Source organism: Cebus imitator, unplaced genomic scaffold, assembly GCF_001604975.1.
Source record: "Cebus imitator isolate Cc_AM_T3 unplaced genomic scaffold, Cebus_imitator-1.0 Scaffold285, whole genome shotgun sequence".
Classification (NCBI taxonomy): domain Eukaryota; kingdom Metazoa; phylum Chordata; class Mammalia; order Primates; family Cebidae; genus Cebus; species Cebus imitator.
In genome coordinates this window covers 1,809,440-1,815,680 of record NW_016107600.1, presented here as the reverse complement: position 1 = coordinate 1,815,680, position 6,241 = coordinate 1,809,440, and positions in this window count along the sequence as shown.

The window sequence follows — 6,241 nt, the reverse complement described above, 5'->3', positions numbered from 1 at the left end:
GAGTGGCAGGTTAGGAACTGAATGGGGTTAGCCTGTCTTCTCCTCCAGTGCTTCTTCTGGGCCCTGCTCCCTCCTGACCAGGTGTCCTCGGGGCTGGAGCTGCCTACTGGGTCTCTCACGCAAGGTGGGGCCCTGGGTCGCCTGTCCTCTGCATCGGCAACCCTGGGCCCCAGCTCTGACCACGGGTGTGGTGGTGGGAGGCGGAACTGCCTGTCCTGCCTCCATGTGGCCACAAGGGGGCTCCGGGACCAGGTTTTTCTTTTTGCTGGAGCTGCAAGGGTTCCCCGCAATCCCAGCACCCTGAGCTTTTCTGGAAGTGCCGGTTATCCTCCTGAAGCTGCCACTGAAGGGTCTCTGCCAGACTGGGAGGCTACCAGAAAGGGCTCAGCCTTTGCACTTTCTAATCCTATTCCAGAAGTACCTCCCTTCTCTTGGCTAGGAAGTCCTCCCAGTGGTCTACCCTCCATTTCTACTGCTACTGGCAGGAAGAGATGGGGCTGAGTGAGCCACTCTTCTTTCTTTGCATTACCACTCCCCTACCCCATGCTGGAAGGAAGTACTTGTTCTTGTCCCCATTCCCTGAGCATTAGCGCTCACATTGCTCTCCTGTTACTGCTAAGGGCTGGATACACAGCAGCATCAGGAAAGATGTAAGTTAGATATCAGGAAGGACTTCCTGACAGAGAAGGCCATGGGCTGCTGCATTTGGGTATCTGAGGGAGGCGGAACAAAGGAAAGTTACCTGTTCATTCATCTAGGGTGAGGCTCTGGAAAAGTCCTCTGTGCTCCATACCTGCAGTTACACATCCCTGGAGGGGGGTAGTGGGGCCGGGGTACAGAGGTTTGCTACTGTGTCTCGGAACCTCAGGGAACCAAGGATATTGCTGGCTCCTTGGGCTTCTGGAATGGGGAGGAGATCTGCGTGAACCACTCCCTCCCTTGGCTGGCGACCCCCGGCAGAGGGAAGGATGACATGGTGGAACAGTTTTCTGCATCTGCCTCAGTGGGCTTTCGGAGCCCCTGTGAGGGCTTCAGATTCTCAGGTTGTCATCAACCTCCTGGGCAAAGACTGAGTCATGCAGGTGGGGCACTTCCTGCCGCAGGTGATGACCCTATGCAGGGTGTGAGGGTGTCTGGTCCCCTCCATTTTCTGCACCTTGACTTTCCAAATGGGATGTGAAGTGCCATTTGCCTCTTTCCCGGCTGTCTTCAAAGCTGAGGGGACCCTGGGGTCAGGGAAGAGCCGGCCTTTGCAGTCAGACCCTACCTCATGGAGCTGCATGGTGGACAGCTCTGTCTCAGTCCCTGCATCTGAAGGGCAGGATGGAATAAGAACTCCTGCTTCCCAAGGCTGTGGTGAGCTTCAGGAGATGGCGGATGTGAAAGGGTCTTGGCAGGGGCGGTACAGCAGGTGCTCCTTGCCCAGCCTCCTTTGTTGCTGGAGAAGGGAGATGTGTCCATTTCCCAGGTTGGAACGAGGAGGCAGGAACAATACTAAGGCCACGGGCAGATCACGTGCTCCAGAGTCAAAGGTTTGGCCTCCACCTCCCCATGGCTCCTCCTGGTTCCTCCCCTCCCTGTTCTCACAAGGTCCTTCTCTGGCTCTTCTTTCTACTCTGCACCCACCTGTTTTCTTCCTTTTTTTTTTTTTTTTTTTTCCCCTTCAGCTTTATTTTCTATTTCCTCTGTTACTTTACTTCCCTCCCTCCCTTCCTTCCTTCACTAAGCATTAAGGTGGTTGAAAGAGATGATCCGGAGCATTAAGTAACGCCCCTGCTGTTCCCCCATCATCTCCGGAGGCGTTTTCTTCTCAGTCTTTCTTTCTGGCCTCCCCACTAGGCTGATGCTTCTGTTCTGTGGGCCTGGGATGGGAAGGAAGGTGGTAATAAAATCCGGTTCAATTAAATGTGTGCCTGTATTTGTATGTATCCTGGGGAGAGAGCTGAACGGTACTTGGTGGTCCCTGCCCTTGAAGGACTTGTGGCCAGGGAGGGAGGCTGGGCTGTCAGCAGCAGCGTGACAAGTGCTGCCTCAGACATTTAAATATGGTGCTGGGGGCTGGACACAGCGGCTCATGCCTGTAATCCCAGCACTCTGTGAGGCTGAGGCGGGCAGATCACGAGGTCAGGAGTTCGAGACCAGTCTGGCCAATGTGGTAAAACTCTGTCTCTACTAAAAATACAAAAAAATTAGCTTGGCATGGTGGCATACACCTGTAGTCTGATTCACCTGCTGAGGCAGAAGAATTGCCTGAACCCGGGAGGTGGAGGTTGCAGTGAGCCAAGATCATGCCACTGCACTCCAGCCTGGAGACAGAGCGAGACTACATCTCAGAATAAATAAATAAAAATAAATAAATATGGTACTGGGATCTGAGGAAGGACATCAGGAAAGGTTTCACAGAGGAGGTGATAGTTGAGAAGGGTTTTGAGGGATGAGCTGGAGTTTGCCAGCTGCAGGAGTGGGTGGAGAGAAAGGCAGTCCTGTCAGAGGGCCCCCATAGACAAAGACATGTTGCAAAGAAAGGGCGAGGAGAATTAGGGAACTGCCAGGGAGCTCGTGGGAGGCTGAAATCCCAATCCAGAACGGGAGCAATGATGCCCAATGGTCAGCTCGCCAGCCATGTGAGACGGGTCCAGAACAGGGCAGTGCTCCCTGCTAAATGAATGATGAGGAGTGGTGGGAGCTGGGGATGTGGAGAAGTGGGCCCTGGGCCCCCATCTCCTCCCTACGTGCTGGCTGTTCTGCTGTGGAAAACCTACATTAACTGATCCTGGCTTGCCTCACCTTTAAAACGGGGATGGTGAAGCCTTATTTCCTGAAGATGGGTCAGACAGACCGGGTTTCTTCAGGTGCCTTTCAGCCTTGAGAGCTGTAGGTTTATGAGCACTCGGGGTTTGTGTGACCAGGGAAGGCTTCGTGGAAGTGGAGGACTTGGTATCCGGCTTTAAAGGATGGCTAATATTGAGTGAAATTAAGAGGCGTGGGGAAGACCGGTGGGGGGCCATGCGGACAGGGTTGGAGACAGGACAGTACAGGGCATGCATGGAGCACTCGTGCCCAGCTGGCTCTTGGGGTCCAGGCTGGCTCTAAGGTAGGAGAGGAGAGGACATGCCTTGTGCTGTCAGGAGGTGTGTGAGAGGCAGGGGTACCAGCACAGGATCTGCTTCCTACCCTCCAAGCCTCTTGGGACCAGACTGAATTGGGAGCCTGGAATTGGAGACACAGGGTCTGCGGGGATGACTGGGAATCAGAAACATGCAAATGGAATCCAAACAGCAGGTGAATCACAGCCTCCCATGCTGCCGTCTGAAGACTGTTTTGTGTGGGTCTGAGCCACAGGACAGAGGGTCCTGCACCCTTCACCTTCCCTGCCCGGGCGCCTCTTGTCTTACTGGCTAAGCCTACAAGATTTTGGGGACACAGCACTATCAGCTGTTTCCCTTCTCCAGGCCTGAGAGCGATTCCTCCCCCACGCCTCCCCTGCTGCAGCCCTTGCTCCTCCAGTTCCTCCCTGGAGAACTTGCTTGGTTCATGTGGAAGCTTCCCAAAGCCCGCAGGAAGCATCTGAATTTCTCTGACAGGGACAGTGAAGAGCAGAAAGATGACCTGAGACAGAGGGAGTCACTGGGATGGGGTCAGAGACAGGGGACACCAGAGGGTAAGGGACAGTGTGTTGAGAAGTCCGAGAAAAACAGAGATATCCAGGGAAGTGGGGAGATGCAAACCAAGCGAGCAAAAAGCACCCCAGAGACTCCGAGAGACACATTCCAGCAGAGACCCTGAGTGACAGAGACAGACAGAGAGAGCCCTTCCCATGTTCGCAGCCCGGGACTCTGTCAGCGTTCTCTCGCCTGTCCGCCTGTCCCTGGCTGACGGTCCCTTTGTCTGTCTAGCTCTTTGTTTGTTTGTCTCTTTGTTTGCCTGTCTCCCTCCTGGTTCCCCCTTTCTTTCCCCTCTGCTGTCTGTCTGTTGGTCCAGACCTCTCTGGCTGTCACTGCCCTCTGCCTGTCCACTCTCTCTCTGGAGGGCAAACTGGCCACTGGGATTGTGGGGCCCCTGTGTCCTTGCCTCCTGGTCTTGGACGGGCTCCCTCTTTTCCTTCTCCTGATTTTGGGTCTCAATTTCCTCCTCTCTAAGGTGGCCCCACCTTCTGTCTCCTATCGTGTTCATGAGCCTCAGGCTCATAAGAAGAGTGACTGTATTTATGGCTGCTCAACATCCTAACAAAGGGTTTAATGCATTTGAGAAACAATAATGCTCTTCAACCTTCTAAGGACAAAGCAAGAAGACAATCATGACTGCAGCATGGAGCACAGTGGTTAGATATTCACAGGGACTTCCTAGGATGGTGGTGTGGAAAATATTACAGCAGGCCCGCTAAGAGGTTAAACAACCCCATTCATAACCCCCTGAGGAGGAGTCCCATGGCAGAAGATCCACAACATGACCCTCCTTAGTTTGTGTGGTCTGAGAAAAATGCTTTTGATGTCGCAAGGTGGCAGTGACTTGCAAGGGTGGCACAACCTGTGCCACCCCCCACCCCAGGCTCCCACCTGCACAGCAGCTCAGCTGGCTGGGGATTGGGCCCTGAGGGAAAAAGGGTGTGGAGGAAGTGCTGTCTCCGCGCCTCCACCCTGTTTCCCTTCACCTTCCCAAGCTGAGGACCACCCCGCCCTCGCCCCCCACCCCCCACAATCCGTGAGAGATGGCTGCTGGGGACGGAGTGATGTATGTAATGCAGATAAAATGTCAGCAATTCTAAATGGGTCCAGAGATGCAGCCATGGCGGGGAGAGGGAGAGAGGGCGGAGCAGGGGGGAGAGAGGAAGGGAAATGAGATGTGGTCCTTAGCATGGACGGCAGCAGGGACAGACACCCTCCTCCCCCCAGCAGAGGCCAGAGGAGGGGTGGGCCCAGGAGGCAGGAGCCCAAATGAGATTTTGAAGAGGGAGCTGGAGGGTGGGGGGTAGAGGGAGGAGGAGGAGGCAGGCGGGGGCAGTGGGGCCGGAGCTGCTGATGTATAGCGGTTTCATAACTTCCTCAGTATTAAAGGCAGGTTCATGGGGAGGGCAGCGCCATTAATCACCACGCTGAATGGGGCTGGGATTTGCTGAGAGGCGCGCTTGCTGTCTGCTGCGCCTGCTCGGCTCAGGGTGGGAGGGGGCAGGCAGGGATGTCCCTCCTGAACCAAGGGGTGAGACCCCAGGACACCATTCTGGGTGTTGGGCAAGTGGGTTCTTGCCTGTAGAGGTGGGGAGCCGGGGCCTGGGGACCCTGGCAGGAAGAAAGAAGGATGAGGAGGGTTGTGGCAGGGGCTAGGAGAGGAGGGTCAGGGGCTGTGGGGAATGATGCGGGCAGAGGCAGACAGGACTCTAGGGGAGGAAAACTGGGGAGGGAGGATTGTGCATTTGAACATGAAATTGATCACATGTAAATATAATGCAAATGACATGCAAACGAGCATAGGATTTCTCTGGGTCCACAGCTCAAGCATTCTCTTTCTTGGATTGAGCATTGGGGCCCATTTGCATTCAGTTCTGGGCCCAGTGCCTTGTTTCTTTATTATTCATATTTTCAGAGGGAGAACTCAAATCTCACTTGTTAAGGGAGTGGTGGGACCAAGGTGGGCTGGTCCCCTGGACTTCCTGGAAAAGGGAAAATCAACACACTTGAGTGACAGTGAGGAAGCTGAGTGGTAGGACTCCTGGGCTACATACCTGAATTAATGCGGGTCAAAGAGGCAGAGGCTTAACCTTAAGGTAGAGAGGTGGAGAGAACAGACATCCCCATAGCTTATCTGATAGAGCAGATAAGACAAGAATGCATCCTGTGTTCTGTGAAGTAGGCATTGTCATCCTCTTTTCCAGGTGAGGAACGAAAATGATTAGCCCAAGGTTCACAGAGGTCATCAGCTTCCTAAGGTCACACCGCTGGCACGTACCAGACCCCCAGCTCCAAATTTCCTTGAAAGTTCAGTGCTCTTTTCAAACTACTGTAAGAGCATCCTGGAATGGGGTGCGGTGGCTCACACCTGTAATCCCAGTACTTTGGGAAGCTGAGGTGGGAGGATCACTTGAGCTCAGGAGTTCGAGACCAGTCTGGGCAATAGAGTGAGACCCGTCTCTACAAAAAAATGTAAAAATTAGCTGAATGTGGTGGTGCACATCTGTAGTTCCAGCTACTTGGGAGGCTGAGGTGGGAGGATTGCTTGAGTCTGGGAGGTGAAGGTTGCAGTGAGC